Source organism: Onychostruthus taczanowskii, unplaced genomic scaffold (assembly GCF_017590055.1).
Source record: "Onychostruthus taczanowskii isolate IOZ18803 unplaced genomic scaffold, ASM1759005v1 scaffold6, whole genome shotgun sequence".
Classification (NCBI taxonomy): domain Eukaryota; kingdom Metazoa; phylum Chordata; class Aves; order Passeriformes; family Passeridae; genus Onychostruthus; species Onychostruthus taczanowskii.
The window spans coordinates 5,768,247-5,786,480 of NW_024503679.1; the positions used below are offsets into that span (position 1 = coordinate 5,768,247).

Consider the following 18,234-nt stretch of genomic DNA (forward strand, 5'->3'; position numbering starts at 1 on the left):
TGCCTCTGATCTGATCCTCCAAGTGATAAATACCATTTTTCTCTGCTTCTCATGGTGTCAGTTCTTAATACATCAGCTCAGTTGGGAAAGCAGTTGTGCAAGTAGCTGCGAAGGGAACTGCACCCAGCTTTGGCAGCTTATGATCAGACCTGGCCATATGTACATAAACACACGTACCACATGTGCTTATACACAGATTTCATTCCTGACAGAGTGAGGCTACAGTAGATCTTAGAGTACATAAATCTGCCTGGAAAAATGGGTTATACTTGATATGAGCCTCAGTGTGTAGCTCAGGAAGGAAGCATAGCTCTGAGTAGGTGTGGGTTAGTCTGACAGAGCAGAATCTGAGACTTGGGGAAACCAAATCAGTAGATACTTCAATACTTCAGTAATCTAAAAAGAAACCAAACCCAGGAGATCTTGGGACAAACTTATGCCAGGTTTTGGTTTTAACACAGAACATTGGACAGAATGAGGGAAGAAACTAGTTTGTGTGTCTATATTTTAAGCCAGGAACAATGTTGTAGGTGGAGGCAGTGGTATAGAAGCTGAGATGGGAGGACAGCAGTAGAAGGTAGGTTGGGAGGTGCAGTTGAGTGCAGTAAATGCAGTTTGGACATGAAATTACATGGGCAGTGGCTTTAAACTGAAAGAGGGCAGGTTTAGATTAGATATTGGGAAGAAATTTTTTACAGTGAGAGTGGTGAGTCGCTGGCACAGGTTGCCCTGTGGTTGCCCCATCTGTGGAAGTGTCCAAGGCCAGGCTGGATGGGGCTCTGAGCAGCCTGGTTTAGTGGAAGGTGTCCCTGCCAATCACAGGGGGTTGGCACTAGATGGTCTTTAAGGCCCCTTCCAACCCAAACCATTCTCTGATTTTATAAGGAAATGCTACATATTGCCACAAAAGTTCAGTGAAATCACTGAATTATTGCAGTGACTCCAGCAGCTTCAATTTCAGTACCACTAAATATTGAAAAGGTTATTTTGAAGAGGTGTAGCTCAGGTCTAGAAGGCACTTCCTTTGTAAATATAATGACTGGAATTGTCCATAAAGATGGCAGTTGAATTTGAAAAGCCTCAAGAAAGAGGATGTCTGAACAGATGCAGGTAGAAAGGTTATTGATGCAACTGAGCTTAAGACTCTGCTTGCTGAATTCTTGAGACTGCTGGATTTAAAGCGTTTGTTGGGAAGCTGCTGAGTGAAGAGCACTCTTCCCTTGCGGGGGAAGGCAGGCAGCCAGCAGGCGGCAGGAACAGCTCATTAAACCGCAGTGGTGCGCATTAACCAGGCACCGCGGATTTTCGCTGCAAAACCTGTTTTGCCTCTCATGAATTCTTACTAACCGCGCGAGATCTTCCAGAGAGGTGAGGAGGGAAGGGCTGGAGAGCCGGCCCGGCTAACGCCGCAGAGCACCGCGCCGTGCTGCCCTCGGGCCGCGCTCAGCCCGCCCAGGTGGCCGCGGCGGGGCCGGGACACGCCGGGGCGGTGCCGCCCGGCCCGCCCCCACCTCGGGCTGTACGGGAAGTGATGTTGCCTTGACGGAAAAGACACGGTCGGAGCTCAAAAAAAAAGGCAGGTGCGGCGTGACGCGGCTGCGGGAGCCCCGGCGGCCGAGCAGGTAGGGCGGCAGGGGAGGCAGCGAGTAGGGGAAGCTCGGCTCGGCCGGGCTGGCAGAGGGCTTGGTCAGAGCCCCGGGACGGTGTTTCGGGCGGGGAACTCCGGGTACCGGCGCCCCGCGGCTCCGGAACAGCGAGCCGGGCTTTGACAAAGGGGCCTCGCTCGGGAGATGAGAGCGAGCCCTTCGTAGCCTCGGCCTTTGGGCCGCCCCTCAGGTGCTTCCCCTCACGGCTGCTGCCGGCAGCCTTCCCGCGCTGCTGCTGCAGCAGCTGCGAGCTCCCGCCGCTTTAGACCTGCGTTTCTTTTACAGAGCAGAACTGGACTGCATGTCAGGTTTAAATTTTTCAAAAGGCTTTAAGAATGGTCAGTCGTTGTGAGAGCACTATAATAATGTTACATCCGCCTAGCCGGGACTCGGATCTTGTATGTGACTATGAACAGACCTGTTGCTCCTTTCTGAGCATTGCATGTTTGTCTGAGGGAGGCTTCGTGCTGAGAAGGCCCTTCAGCCTGATTTGTAATGCTTGGGCTGAATTTACACTTTGATGATCTTGGGTCTAAAGAAAGCTAAGTCCATTAGAAACACCTATTGATTTTCCTAACTCTGCAAGTAACTAGAGAATATTAATATACAAGTGGTATTTTTGATGGTGCTAGCAAAGTATAAAGGACATGCTTAGAACTGCTGAAACCACTCAGTTTTTCTCTCTTAGATGTGTATCAGGAATATTTTGAGCTTCCTGACTGTATGACTCTTCTAACACTTCCCTCATAGATGGTGCTTAGGAGGTTTTCACAATGGTAACACATACGTGTTTGGGGTTAGTTCTGCAAGGTGATGTGTTGCCACACTTACAGGTTTTTCTTTGAAACTCTACAAAATCTATATTGCCCTTTCTTGGAAACTTAATCTGACATAGACATCTGCACTCAGCCCTTCTTTCTTGTCACAGGCTTTTACTAATTTTGTGAGAGTTCCAAGTGTTTTCCAGCCAGGGAAAAGCATTTACTGCAATATGCATTTCAAATGTTGATAGGTAAATGTAGGAATGATATTTGTAATGCTAAACGAATGTCTCAAAAGCATGGTTAAAAAGAACAGCATGTTCCTGTGTTTCTCGTTCAGGGTTCTGATTTTACATCTACTTAATCTCTTGCACAAAGGAGTTTGGGAGAGAGGGTGTGCTACAACTTACACTGGTTTATTTTCACAGTTAACAAAACTTCTCATGAGCAACCAGATGTCTAAAACCAGACTGTAAGTTTGTTTTATCACTATCATTAAACACAGGAACACATTATCACTTGATTACACATTTCCTTTTCTTTCAAAGAGAAGATAGGGTGAGATAAAAGAATTCTTAAGCAGCATTTGACATTTGCAGAAACAAGTATTATGTGCAGTAAGGCCTGTGTGCCTTTGAATTCTTGGTTGTGCTGTTCCTGCCAGGTATCTGCCATGCTGGTAAATGACCAGTGATAGGTCTGTCAGTTTCCAGCATAACTCTGCACTTGCAGATCAACAACATTTCTGGGATCAGTCTGTCACAGTCAACAGAGGTGGTTAGAATTTAATTTAATCTGAAGAAACAGGCAAAATTGTACTAGAGGTGGAATATATAGAATGAGAACTCCTTTTCTCCTGTTGATGTCTCAGCAAATAATTAAGTTGCATTTATAAATAATTAATCATCAAATATTTCCATCTGTATTAAATCTGCATTATTGTACTCTGCACATGTGGTTGGTCCTTAGATACTTATAGGTGAACTTTTCCTGGGCTGGGCATGCACAGTGCTCTGGAACTTGCTTTTGTAGATACCACCCAGTGCTGCAGATGCAATCTTTGAGTTTACTGGCTTCAAACATGCCTAAACAAGTTGTTTAAGTACAGCATAGATAGATAAATTCTAACCTAAGAGGCAGCTTTTGTAACAGAAACACTTTTTTTTTTTTCCTGTTTATACAGTTATATTCCCAATCAGTCTTTCTCTGGATGTAGCATCTGGTTATGAGGTTCCTTTTCCTCATTTCTTTTTTTCTCTCCTTAGTCAACTGCATCCCTGTCAGGAGGCAGGACTGACTTGAACCATGTTAAATCAGCTGAGATCACTTCATGATTTAATGAGACTTTTATCTCCAGTGGAGCTTTGTGAATAAGTCCTAGCCCTGCCTTTCTTTTCTGAAACACCCTTACATTGTTGTATTTTCATGCATAAATCAGCAGAATTTACTCTTGATTTATAGTAATAAGTAGTCTCAGTGCCTGTGATTTATTTTCCAATCTAATAAGCCTTATGACATGTAGATTAAAATATGACCTATAACCAGCATACTTTTTTCCTGTGGTGTTGGTGTGGCTTCAAAGGGCTGGGGATGCTTTGGGGGGTGTGTGACAGTTTTGCATATCCTGGGTGGTGGAATTCTTCTCACGTACTGGTGCATTTCAGCGCTTTGGAGCTGACCTAACAAGTTCTTCAATATTTCAGACTACAGGAGGAAAAAAAACCCAGGCAAATGTCCTTGCTTCTATAGCTCCGAGGATAATATCAAAGTGTAAACCAGTGCAGTGATATTTTCCTGAGTCTGCAAACCCATTTCCCATAGGTGTTTTCTTTCTCTATGTCTGATACTTTTACTGATGAGAAATGGGTAAGAATCAAGCATGTCAGGAAAAGGCACTTCTGGAAGACAACGTGAAGTCTGGTAGTAAGGTAGCAAAGGGACAGGAAGCAGCAGTGAAGATACAAACTCAGCAGGAGTACAGCTTTTCTAGAAATCTGTGATTTGCAATGGACAAAAGCAGTTGGTTAATATGTAACCAGTGTTTTAAAATGAAAAGCCAAGTTTGTGGGCACTTGCAAAAGTATTTTGAAAATAACTAACTTCTGCAGTAATTCTTTGTGTCAATGTGATATGTGAATGAAAGGACTGTAAGGAGTATACCTTGCTGAAATATTTTATGTGCAAATAAAACACTGGATGGGTATAAGGACACTGCTACACAAATCAAGTAGCTGAGTCCAAATTAAGTTTGGAGATTGTGACTGCAGTTTTGCAGCTGTGTACTGCTATTGGTTTAAAAGGTGATAACAGGATAAAGGAATAAAGAGGAAAGTAGATAAAAACTGACTCTTCAGTAATACTTTCAGGTAAGGAGAGCTCCATGTGTAGAGGCAATGCCTTTTATTAGAGCAGTTTATTTAGCTGGAAACTATAGGCTTTCAGGTATGTAAGCTCCTTTCAGGTTTGAATTGGAAACAACAAAATGTATATCAAAATTGAAAACAGATGCACAATTTTTATAATACTTTTATTATGCTTTTGCCATTAGAAGGTGATGAAGGTTCTCTGGAGAAGTGCTGTTGTCCAAAGTCAGCCCAGTCTCACTCTTAAGGCCTGGCTCATTGTTTTCACAACTGTGATATTTCATTTGGTTCCCTTATCCCCCTAAGACTGTAAGGAAAATGATTGCTCTGTGAACTGAAAGGAAGAAAACAATTCATTCCAGTAACATCCTTGGGGAAAGGGAATATTTGAACTAGACTGAAGGCTGCTAGTGGTGATAAGGACTAATAGAGCATGTATGGTGGGTAGGGGGGAAAGAAAACTTCATTCATTTTTATGAATAAAAATGCAAGTTTTCTGTTTTTCTCCTATGTCTCCACCAGTCTTGCTAGTATAGTATTTTATGTTGGTAGCTGCTGAGGGAAATGACCTTCTCCAGGAGATCCCTGCTGACAATTGTGTGACTGTCATGGAGTGTGGTGCATTTTGAGAATTTCAGGGTGTCACTCAAGGCTCACAGTTGTGGGACTGCTTGTGCTGTGAAATGGTTTTATGCAAGGTTTGCATGAGATGATTTGCTGCTACAGTTCTTGCCAGTGGCTGGTGCTTTCATGTCTGCTTGGAAACCTAGATAACATTCAGAATGCAGATTATAGCAAAAAAACCCTGGATAATTGGGGTCTTTTTATGGTGGCTTGTTTTTTTTTTTTTTGTTTGCAAAGGCTAATCATAATTCTTCCTCCCCCAAGCCCGCTTGTTTTGTTTTAACCAAGCTTTATGCATGACTGAATGTGACCCAAAATACAGGTGTCAGGGCACTTCTAGCCCTGCTGGTATTATCCATTTCCAACAGATTTTCTCATGCAGCACTTTCAGATCCTGTGCACGTAACTGCACATGCTCCACTGACTCTCTCCTCTAACACTGATTCAGCTTGACAGGTCTTTTCTGTCAGGGCATGAACTGTCTGACTAATACTTAATTTTTCCATATTTTTTCTTGGAATGGTGTCAGAATAGACATCTCTGTACAGAGATGGTGTTAACCAAGTTTGAAGATAGTACTGTCTGATTTGTGTTTCTTCTGAATTTCATAGCAAAATTCTCATAATTTTAGATTGGATAAATATAAATTGGAGTTATTAAATTAGAGTTGTTAAAGTAGTAGTTTCTAAAATGTTCTTTACCTATGAAATGGAAGAGGTGAATATAAATCTTCATTTGATCATTTTCTAGAATTGTCAGTTTGGATATAGCCCACAGGGCTGGAGATCCTGCTGTGTGTCAAGAGGAGCTGCAGAGCAGGCTGTGTTAGGCCTGTGAAAAGAGCATGCTGCAAAAGTGGAATTGTGCTTTTTAGTAGGTTTTGAAACAGAAGACAACTCCTCCTCTCCCAAATCTGAACTGCTGATATGGCAAAATCCCACTGGTTTTATTTAATTCACTTTTTAATAATAGATGTGCTTAAATTTAATTTGCTTTTAAAATACATAATGTCTTTTAAATCCAACTTGAAAGTAAATGTAAAATTGAATGACTGTCACAGTATGTGCTGCAGCAGGTACAACCTGGGCAGCTGGTGGGTTTCCCTTGCAGACCTGGAAACTCTAACTGCCAGCTTCCAGGGGAGGCACACATCCCACTCTTCCCTTTATCCAGGCTTCCATTTTCTTGCCATTTTTTCACACAGTGCTCAGGAAGTTCAGATCTTTGTGGCTTCTTCCCCTCTATAAAGGAGCATTAAAGCTGATCAGCAGATTCAAATGTTGGGGGAGAAGGCAGAAATAATAGAAATACAATGTCTCTGCCCCTCTCTAATGAGCTTTGTTTCCTTAGGAAACCAGGCTAAGAGGCATGTCCTCATTTCAGCTTTGTTTTTTGCATTGCAAATTTGGAGCTTTGTTCCAAGAAGTCCTTATTGCATTCATAATCTGGAGTGTGGTGTGTTGAGCCTTAGGGAATTTTTCTTCAGCCTAGCATCCTGTGGGAGCATGAAGAATGGGAGCAGTAACGTTTTTAGTAATTGGGAGTCACACAGGGAGTGGAATGGGGCCAATGGAACTGAAAAACCTACTTTGGTAATGTACTGCAGAATCACCACCTTTGCAAGCCCACCCATTCCTCCTGCACACCCTGAAGGAAGGGAGATCAACCAGTCAGGTTAGTTAACCTGGGGAGTCACTGAATAAATGGGAATATGAAGGAGCTCTCATGTTAATAGTGTTCATGCTTTAAGAAATGGTAGAAAAAAATAGGCATCACAGGTGTTTAATTTGGTTTCATGTGCTTTATTGCATGGAAGATCAAACAATACACTGCAGAAGCAATACTTTGCTGTAGCTCAGAAGCAGCAGACTTCTCTGTCTGCCACATAGTTCACATAATTAACCTTTCCATTTTTCCTCCTGAGAGCAGAGTTAAAGTGCAAAAGGCACTGTTGACAACTTACGAGGAGAATGATGAGCCACTTGCCCTATTAAGTAGGTTCAGAAAAGATGTGAACAGGATCTTCTTGTGCTGGAACGAAAACCCAGCTCTGCTGAGACTGGTTTTCAAATAACATGTTGGATCAGGTAGTGCCAAGAATAAACACATACCCATTAAGCTGAAGTGTGGATAGAAATATGACAGAAGCTTTCAAAGCTGTATTAATATAGGATTGTAAAACACTGAAAATCCTTTCTTTGGTAGCTGTAGTGCACATGTTCCTTTCAATGGGTACAGCAGCTTCCTGTAAAGATACTATGTTTTTTAATTTAAAAAGTTCACTTAGTCATCAACCCTTTAAAGCAGATAAAGATCATTGATCTAAAATGAGATTTGTAGCTCTTCAGGCTGAAGAGAGAGACATCAGATTACTGGTGTGCTTTCACAGCTTCTCACCCAACGCAGGGCCACTGGTGTCTCATGCAGTGCTGCTCCAGGTGCCCTCTTCATGCAGGCAGGCCTGCACATCGCAGGTCTTACAAAACGTGAACCAGCACAGTCCCACAGAAGAACTGTAGCACGTCAAATAATTCATCCATCTTTAGGTTAAATGTTCTTTTGAGTACAGATTATGGAATTTGAGTAGTGTGAATGTTGCCAACATACTATTTTCTGCATAAAAAATGATCACATTTGCTCATTTCACTCAAAACAAATACTCATGTTTCTTCATACACATTTTATTGTTATTTTAAATAAGCCTGTTTTGACCATTTCTTGGTGTTGTACCATCTTATACAAGGACATGTACAACAGTATTTTTAATACTGTTTTCTTTCTGAGATTTCAGAACTGTAATAAGAGAGAGAGAACCTGGTTCAAATATTAAAGGGTTCTTTCCTTCCCCTTTTGAGTCAGATCTGGAATAGGCATCTCCACTTGGCTTTGCCTTGGGACAGACTGCATAATAGAAAGTGTTGTGGAGGCAGAAGCCTGCAGTTTTGACAGAACTGACAGATCAATTAGAATTGCTTGTTTGGGATAATCTTACTAATCTTTTCTGAGGTTAAGTATAACCATATATAAATCTTATTTGGGAAGCAGTCTTTTGATGGTTTTTTTTTCTGATGACAGAGTTTGGTCTAAAGTTTTTTGAAGTGCTGATGTTGAGTGCTGCTGCAAAGGATTCCTGTCTTTAGGCAGTATGATGTTCTATGAAAGCAAAATTGATGCTTTTAATTTTTTGATTATTTTACTGTTAGTTTTTTATTGTTAAAGAGACTCTGGTAATTCTTGGAAGTTAGTTATCTGGAGACTCTCTTGGAGGGGAATATTTTTAATAACCTCCTTTCTATGTTAAAATGTTACAGATCTTAAACATGCCAATACTTTATCACATGCAATGCTAAAAGAAATCTCTGTCACCATTACCAGAAATTGCCTAGATTGGTTTACAGTTGAAAGAATTTAATGAAAGTTTTACTTTACTCTGTAATATTACTAAATATTTAGCAGTTGTGCCTTTGGGTAGCAGGAAGACCTGCCTGACCTACTTTTATTTTAATCACTGAAGGGATATTTCATTATTTGGTCCTGGCAAAGTTCAGCTATAACAGTTCTGGTGTGAAAGCTGATTTTGCAAGTGTGGGTTTCCTCTTTTTTTTTTTTTTTTCTTTTGTTTTCTGGAGGGATATTGGTGAGAGGAAAGCAAAAGAAAAAAGTCCTTTATATGGAATTTATCTCCTCCTTTCAGGTCCTTTTAGTTCTGTCCTGAGTTACTGGCTTGTTACTGTATAGCAGGGGCAGATGACACTGATGTTAGGCACAATTCTTGGCTTTGGAAACAGGGATGTGTTCTGTAGCATTATCTGAAATGGAACTGTTACTAGAGCCAGTTCTCCTATTCCTGTCTCCAGTGGCAGATGTCTTTATTTCTTCAGGCAGGTAACAATCCAGCATTTTTCTTATAGAAGAAACATCTACTACAGGACAGTTTGGACACCTGCAACTTTTCTCAAGGGTATGGAGTGTGTGAAGGCAAATATTCTGATGCTTACCCTGAAGAATACTCCACACTGTTCACTGTGTTTAACTCCTCAAATTTCCTCCTAAATTCCTAGGCCTGTAAAGCATAGAAAAGTTTTATAAGAAAACCATAAATTCCATGCATTCAGATCCTCTTGTTCATACAACTTGTAAAAACATTGTGAATATTGAATAACAGAGTGGATGCATATTCCTTTGTAGAGCTGGAGCTTCAAACCTACATTTCACAGTTTCAGTAATTTTGATCCCCAACATAAATCAAGAAATTGTCCAAGCTCTTACAACCCCCTAGGATTGGGGTAGCAGTGGGAGGAGGGCTCACCTTGGGCTGCTTGCAGTGGTTCCTGTTCCAGCTGTTGCTGCTTGGTTTGTGTTTGCTTCCTGCCACCACAGCAGGGCTGCCTCAGCTGCCTCTGCAGCCCTTGCTGAGAGGCTGCAAACATGTTTGCTTAAAAATAGAGAATATAAATAACCAAACATTGATGTCCTCCCAGTTTATAACTCTCCACTTTGAAATCAACATAAATTCACCCTCAAAAAGAAAGCTTTATTTCAGCTGTACCTTTCTGGCAAACCCTTGCCTGGTAGGGAGAAAGGAAGAATTAGCTGGTGTTCCTCACACCAAGTTGGTGAGAGACAAGTTGAGCAGCCTCATTTCATCCTGAAATAAAACTCTGAAGTCTGGGGATTATTTATTAACTGTTTTCCCATTGAAGATGGCAAACATCTGACTGTATGGAAGAGTTTGAACTCTATTTACATTGAGAGAGATTGAGGTTGAGGCTTCCAGACAGTTTGTGCTTAGTGTTTGTAGTCACAGGGCTGTTTGCAACATGGCAGAATTGCTACTTTGTCTGTCAACACTTCTTATCCTGTTCCTCCTTCTGCACTCTGGAGCAGTTACCAGACATTCTAGTGTGCTTGTGGTCTGAATATTTCTTCACAGTTAAGCAAATGTGCTGGTATTGATCGGGGAAACAAGCAGTTAAAGACTAAAAATATGCATGTTGCTGAAAATTGAACACAATTCTGTTTTTTAATCGCATGTGGGAGCAAAAAATGGGCTTTTATATTCCTCTGAAACTGGTGAAATTGCAGAAGATTGAATTGAGCCAAGAATTGGTAGAGTTTTAAACATTACCACCTATAACTAAATGTCAAAGAAATGGATTTTAGTTAGTGCTGGAAAAATACTAAGGCAGGGCATGAAAAAGTGTTCCAGCTCTGTATAATAGAACTTAGATGTTCACCAGGGCAAGGAAAATAAAAATTGCCTTGATTCACATGAAAAGAGGCAAGATAGTTGAGCACTGAAACAAGTGAGAGTTATGAAGCTTGTGGAATTGTCTTTGTTACTGGTAGATGAATCCATATGTTAAATATTTGTAACAGCCTGTCTGCAGCACTTCTTAAATTAGAAGACTGGAGACTAGCCTGAGACACCACCTTAATTTCCTTTCTTTGCTGCTCTTGAAGCAGCTTGAGGAAAGAAACTGAGACAAGAAAGGACTGTGCAAGGACACTTGTCTGCAAAAGCTCATATCAGCTAAATCTTACACGGTGAGTGCAAAAGTTGCTTTGTCCACAGCTTTCAGTGCTCTCCTGTGAGCATCTCTAATGTCAGGGTGTCTGAGAGGGGACGAGGCCTCGTAGGGCTGCAGGGGCTGTGAAGGTCCTGTCTCATCCCTGGGCCCAGTGCAGGGCCCTCCATCCAGTGAGTGCCTCGGTGCAGACACTGGTGTTGAAATTGGGGCAGACCTGTGGGTTCTGCCTCCTGGGGGCCTGTGTTAACAGGCCCTTGTGAACTGACTCATTGAAGAGCTGGTTTACATGTTAAAGCAGTAGCTTTGTTTCCTTGAAGTTATTTAAATGTTTAAAATGTCTGCATGTGTCTCTTAGGACTGTGCAGGGACAGAAGTTTGTAGGTTTGGCGTCTGTGTTTCAGGAAATTTTTGGCAGCATCCTCACTCTGATCTCTTCTTGGAGCTTGTTGCCATCAGAAGTGGTTCAGCAGAAAGGACTGGGCACAGATGCCTACAAAGCCCTATGGTACAGCTGCCACTGTCCTCCCAAATCCTGCTCACATGGTCTCTCTCTGGTGTCTTTGCTAGTTTTGCAATCAGTAAGTTTTTCTGCTGTCTGTAAAGGTGGGAAATAAAACCCACCTTTGTTTGGGGAACTTTGGTGCTTGCCATATTTCAAGATAGTAGACTACTGTGTTTGCTGTATTTTATTTTTTTTTGTACACTTAGAAAAAGTTGTGCTCACACATTGCAACTTCGTCTCCCTAAGACAAGGAGGAGGGTGAGTAGTTTATGCAAAGGGTTTAGGTTTATTACCTGGTTTAGGGAGTTCTAGTTAGCTATTTTGCTCACTTTTAAAAGGGGGAAAAGAGATCACTTGATCGGTCAGCAAGACCACATGACAAGCAGCTGAATGTAATTAGGTGGGGAGGGTGGTTATGTGGGGCTGGCAGTTTCCCATGCCCTGTGAATGTTAGAGCTCTTAGTCTGAACTACACTATTTTGGTTTTATTTCTTTCTCTGCTGATGCTTCCTGTAGATGAGAAATGGCTCTTTTTGCATGACTATGGTATTCAAGAGATCTGACCTGTGTCAGGAAACTTGTCACTGAAGCACATTTGGAAAACTACAGATCCATTCACAGCTGTTAAACATAGGTATGTAAACACTTTCCCTTTTCTGTTTATTTTCAGAAGATTTATTACATTGTTTTCCTTGGGCTGACTGTGACAGCTGTTCTTCTGTTCAGAGTTTTGAAACACTGTTGCTGCACTTTAACAAGCCTCCTGGAATACTCTGATTTTGAGAGTTCAGCCTTGCTGCTGCATCCTCCTGTTATAGGGAAAAGTAAAGCTGGGGAGTACACTTGGTTTATGTAACACAGGCTTTGGGGTTAAATGACAAAACTGCAGCTCTTTTGTATGTATTTAGTCATTGCTTTTCATAAATAAATCAGTCAGACTTAAATACAAACCAGGGTAAGTTTATTAACAAAATAAATAAAATGACTGCAGTGCACAATGTCTGGATCCAGGAGCCGTAAAATGCCTGTTCTGATCTCAAGTCATCAGCCTATGTTGTCTTCTGTGGCAAACTTGTCAAAACTTGTTCTGCAGGTAAAATACAATTCGACCCCTGTGCAAATAACATTTAAAATACTGAACAAAATAACTCAGTATTTTTAAATGTTGCAGTGCTTGAACTTTTTCCCCTCTGTTTCTTCCTGTGTTCCTATTAGCATTTCAAGATAAATTATACTGAATAAAAGAGTCCTTTAGAATGGCAGGGGTTTTAACTGCATTGTGCACCAATGTTTGTTATCATGTTTGCTAAAGGGGTGATAAAAGGCATGAACATGGTGTGTTGCACAGGCTGTTATTTTTAACTGCAACAAAAAATTGAATAGCAAGGAACCATGAGAGCTCATCTCGTTCACATTTATTGTTCAATCATATAGTAATGACTTGAATCTTAATTATCATAAAAGCAATAGGAAGATGGGCTGTTATTACTGCAATTTGTATCTCCTTTGGAAGAAACTCAGAATATATGTACCCATCTGACTAAGTCATGCCATGTCACCATAAGCATGATTTTGTAATCAAGCATCCTTTCTAGCCATGTGTTTACCAGCATTTTTCTATTCATGAACCAATACTCCAGTTTTTGAGACTGCAAATAAGCAAGGAGGAGTTGTTCAGAGAACAGAAAACAGTATTATTCTCCACTTCTGTGGAGGTCACAAGGCTTTCCCAGGGTTTTATTTGATGTCTAGCATAGAATGTCTTAGATGACTTTTCTCCAGATCATCACCAGCTGACTTATGTTTATGACAGAGAAGTGAGAAATTAATAAATGCAGTTTAATAAATATATTTTCTTACTGTTTCCTTATAGACATCCCCAGTGTATGAAAAGTTTATATAAAATATAAACTTTTGGGAGAAAGGGAAAAAGGATTTTGTAAACATTGATGCTTGGCTGACTGTTTTTGTTTTTCCTGTGCTGTGTGGATGGATTGGTTGCTGCAGCTGCTTCCCTGTAATTTACTGTTATATAATACTTTAATTTATTGCATTACATGTGCATTTTGAATGTGTTACAGAAACTATTTCTAGCACATTTTAGTGTAGTGATTTCTAATAGCCTAAGTTATTTGAGATTTCAATTTTGATAATGTTGGAATTCTTTTGTACACTGCAAAACAATATGCTAGCATTTGGTGCTGCCACCCTTTCCCTCACCACAGTCTTGCTGGATTTCAGTATATCTGCATGTTTCCAACATGTCTTTGTTTATAACACTATCTTAAACAAAACAGCCTTAGTAATTAAGCCTGGTAAAGACAAACTGGGAATCTAGTTCAGCTGGGCTTCTTTAAGCATGTCACTAACAATGGCAGTAAAGAGAAATTTATTTTTTTTAAGAAAAAAAGTAGGCAAAAGACCAACAAAAATTTTGAAACTATAGCAAACTTAGAATGACCTAAAAAATCTTAAAACGAGTTGGAAAAAGATGGAAGTAAGTTGTTGGAAAAAGATCTGGAAGTATCCTAGTAGAAGGAGAGAAATGAGCTCTAGACAATGGGAAGGAGAAGAAGGAGTAACTTTTATTTGGTCTAAAATGTTTTACTTCATAACTAAGAAACAGTGTAGTTCCTGCTTCTGAATTTGTTTAAACACTGTGTCATAGGGATAAAATTTCTTTTAAAAAAATCTGTTTTGATACATTGTGATGTTTATACTGTTGGTACAAACAGAAGAACTGGGATCTTGGTGAGACAATTCTCTGGGAGTGAGCGGGTCAGTTAGCACAGCTCCACTATAGGCATGGTAGCTGAACTGATTAGTGCTAACTGAGATTTTAGTTTTTCACATACTTAATTTATTTTTATTGGAATCTCATTACTAGATTCTTAATTTCTTCTATAGTAAATCACATGCAGTGATTTAAAATCAAAACAAATGCTGCAAGCCAAAGCCAGTCTTTTAGCAAAAGATGAAACACCAGCACTTATTTTAATGAGACTTTTCATATAGAAATTCTTGTGGGACAGTACCATGACATAGTCCCATTTTCTTGTGACTTGTGCTCAGAAGGGCATAGCTGAATAGATTCTTTCCTATTACTTACTCTTTTTATTCCATTCTTAGTTTCAGAGGTTTGATGCCTTTCTTATGGTGTAGAATTGTTCTATGAAGTTGGTTTGGCAGTTTGTGTGAGATTTTTGAGTTCCTCACAAGCATACAACATTTCTGTTTGGTGTCTCACCAAGCCAGCACAGTCTGTATGCACTGTGGTGTGATGTGATAACTGCATACACCTTTCCCTGACACAGTTTTTGACAGGTAGCTTGCACTGCTTGGATCAGTTAGAGCATTTTATTTTCATAGAAAAGCTTTGTATATTTTTTTCTGGGACCTGGGTTATAGAGGTGCTTGTTCTGTAAGCTCACTGCTGCCTAAGCCATTTATTAGTTATAAACAGAATCATTCTGAATTTTAATTGAAGACTTTGACAGGTAGAGGTGGGGAATTGCCTGTTACTGTAGGTTAGTTCAAATGAAACTTGAGGATGCTTTGTGTGCATGAAATGTTATGAAAGAATTCTTTAGGAAGGCACCTACAACATGAAAAGCTGGCAACAGCTGCCAGGTTTCAGGTGGGGTTTTACTCTACAGCTATCTTGGGCCCCTCCTTCCATCTGGAAATAACCAAAAGGAAAGGTGTGGGCAAACTGTGGCATCAGACTTGTGCTGCTTTTTGCTTTCCTTGCTCACATATTCCTATATAACACCAATTAGTGTAAGAAATTCTGGTTTGCTGTGCTGTTTATCTCAGGAGTCTTTGCTGTGTATCAGGATTTAACTATAATTCATGCTGTATTATGGGATTCTGATCTGAGCAGTGAGATAAATATTGTTGGCAACTCAGGTTGAAAAACAGCAGGCTTTCTGAATGGAAGCTTTGTGTTGAGCAGATCAGGCTGCTTAATCAGTGCTTCTTTTGAATTATGCCTTCCCTGAGGCTCTAGAAAGCTGTGCTAGGACAGGAATTGAAGCCAGCATTTTGCACTGTCTGAGTAGTTTGGCAGACAGCAGGGCCTCAGTAGAAGGCTTGGGCAGTGGTAATTTGTGCTGCAGTTCCAGAGCTGTTTGAGGGAGGATAGGGTGGAAGTAGGGGCTTGGCTTTCAATTCTTGAAAGAAAAGCCCACTCAAACACTGTAGTTGTAACTTTACTTTGAGTGATACTTTTGAGCCACAAGCATGCTCCAAAGTGGATGTGTCTTGCTGTCACACGATTTCTGCTTTGCTGTTGCACATTAGTGACTTTGTGAAGAGGACACGTTGTGGCCTATGGAATACAGCCTATTTCAGGCAGAAGTGGTGTTTTATTATGTAATAGGCATGTTAAGTTATGGCCAGAGTATTCTCAGCAAGTTATTTCTAACCTTTTCATAGCATTTATGAAACATGGAAGCACCACATGGAAGCACTATCTCCAAACATGTTTACTGAACAAGTCCTGCTCACTACTGGCTGAAAAGTCTCTCTCTCAGACTGCAGCTATTACAGACTCTGAAATGAAAGGCTCGGTTTCTTTTTGAGACCTCTTAGGAGCAGATTATTCACAGCTGCCACCAACCTGTCAAACTCTGAAGTGTCTTGCTGCTAGCCTGCACTGCAGTTCTTTCCTGCCTCACCCCTTTGTGTGCTTTCCCACATCATGTTTGATGAATGGTATAGTTTTGTAGTCCCATTTGTATAATATTTGTGTGGTCTTCACTTTTATCTAACAGTGATTAGGAAGTACCTTCAGGTGTCTGGTAGCTGAGCTTCTCCATTGACTTCTAATTGTCCTAATCAGGGTAATTTATTTTGCCAGATTATCCTTCATAAGTTTGGCAGTGTAACCTCTTGGAGAATTATTTTCTGTATTCCAGGTTATCTATGAAACAAGGTAGAAGGTAGCTGAGAACTTTCCTGTTCCAAAAGACAAATATATCTATATCTTTTTTTTGTTTGTTTGTTTTTAAGAAGCTGCAAATATTCCTCTGGCCATTCACAGTGTGTGCTTTAAAGGAATTAAACAAAGAACATGGCCTGACTGACATGTATTGCAGTCTACTGAATCACCCATATAGGCAGAGCATAATTTACACTTTCTTTACTGTGAGTATCTGCACATGTTTTCTTTGAGATGTCATTTTATTAATATTCTATCTGCACATAGGAAACTGCTTCCTTTTTCAGCTTTTAGATTTTTAACTTTTTAAAAAAGTTATTATTCCTCTTATTCTGCATTTTCATGTGTTTGCTTATCTGCTGGAGATTTTTATCTCCTGGAAAACCAAACAATTTCTTAAAGAAATATGCAATTCTTACTATCCTGTGCGATTCTTATTCTCTTCTCCTTTACCCTTTGGTGGCTATTTCTGTGGGCAGAATTAGAAGTGTGCTCTTTTTTTCTTGCTCTTCTGAATTTGAAAGTGCTGCTGAATCAGTGGGTGGTCAGACTCATGGATATTTCCCATCTGTGAACATGACCAACTTCGTGGGTGAAGCCCTTGTGGCTCCCATTTTGTCAGAAACAGTTGGAAAATGTGTGTCTGTGTAAGACTGTCATTGATAATTCCTTGATCCTGTGAAGAGTAGGTACAGTGCAGTGACATATTCCAGATGGTAAGGTTGGGCTGTGAGGAAGGAGGTGGGTCCCAAAGTGGTCAGGATTGTCACGTTAGAGAGGATGCTGAACATTGCTCTGAATTTCCTGTTTATAAGCTAGTGAAATAGCACGGAAGCACTTGGAAGCCAGCGCGGCTTAATGTATTTATTGGAGGAGGAGGGGAGTGGTTGAGCATGGACTAAGTAGTGTAGAATTGCTTAAAAGAAATTACAAATGCTTGCTTTACTTTCCCCATTTACTCTGGAGTTTATTAGCTTTATACAGATGTTTGCTTCAGTGCTCTAACTTAAAAGCCGCTTCTGATGAGAGTGCAAAGAGGTAATTTGTGAGGCAAAAGATCTGTCCCCATCCTGGGAACAAGAGCAACTGTTTTCATCACACAGCATTGCAAATCTTTCTTTTTCTACAGTATTTCCTTACCATGAAGCATGAAAATGTTAGGAATTGATGAGGGAACAGAGATGGTGCTGTGCTTTTTGCACAGAAGTTGAAGCTGCACAAAGGTCCTCCTGTATGGGGAGTGTTGAATAACCAACTGCAACATTCCTGCTTTTATTCTTCATTTTTTTCCAGTTCCATGCTGCTTTTCATTCATTTGTGTAATTGAGATAACCTTTGAAATCCAGCTGCCTGATTGTTGGTTTGGTGGTGCTGAAATGCAAATGCAATTGCAAAACTAACTGTTGTTTCATTTCCTGGCTTCTCCATTCCTAGTGTCTCCTGGTTTTCTGGAAACATAGTCCAGAATCTGCTGTTACCTTGCCTGGCCTGTTGTGCAAGGTTCTCACCACATCAGACCTGCTGCTTCCCTTTTATGCCCCCTTTCTGGGTGGGATTATCATTTCCTGTATCTCCTGTAGTAACTCATTCTCACAGTGCTTCGTGTGCTCATCAGTTGTGCTCTCAAAATGCTGCAGTTGCAGCGATGCTGAAAAATGGTTGTAGAGCACCTTCAGCCAAGTAAAAGTGACATCAGTGTTTGGAGGCTAAAATGTTCTTATGCATCTTGAGCACCCTTAAAATTAATTAGATCTTTCCAAGAAAGAGTCTCTCCTTAGACAGTGATCCTGCAAGTCTTTGGAATTCCTCTACAGTTGAAACTAAAAACATTGTGACAGTAAAATGTGAGGTAAAGCAATTGAAAG

General features: G+C 40.5%; 1 protein-coding gene across 3 annotated transcripts in view; it reads left to right on the forward strand.

Annotated features, from left to right (window-relative positions):
- The first annotated feature begins 1,411 nt into the window (after positions 1 to 1,411).
- The window catches only part of RAB27A (RAB27A, member RAS oncogene family), a 28,753-nt gene continuing 11,930 nt past the window's right edge, over positions 1,412 to 18,234 (forward strand). Inside the window, exons 1-3 of one of the 3 annotated variants that reach the window (XM_041418918.1) lie at positions 1,412 to 1,622; positions 11,944 to 12,061; positions 16,441 to 16,575. The gene's annotated coding sequence lies outside the window, so the exon portion shown is untranslated. The remainder of the gene's footprint in view (positions 1,623 to 11,943; positions 12,062 to 16,440; positions 16,576 to 18,234) is intronic. The other 2 variants (XM_041418916.1, XM_041418917.1) reach the window with 2 other exon arrangements.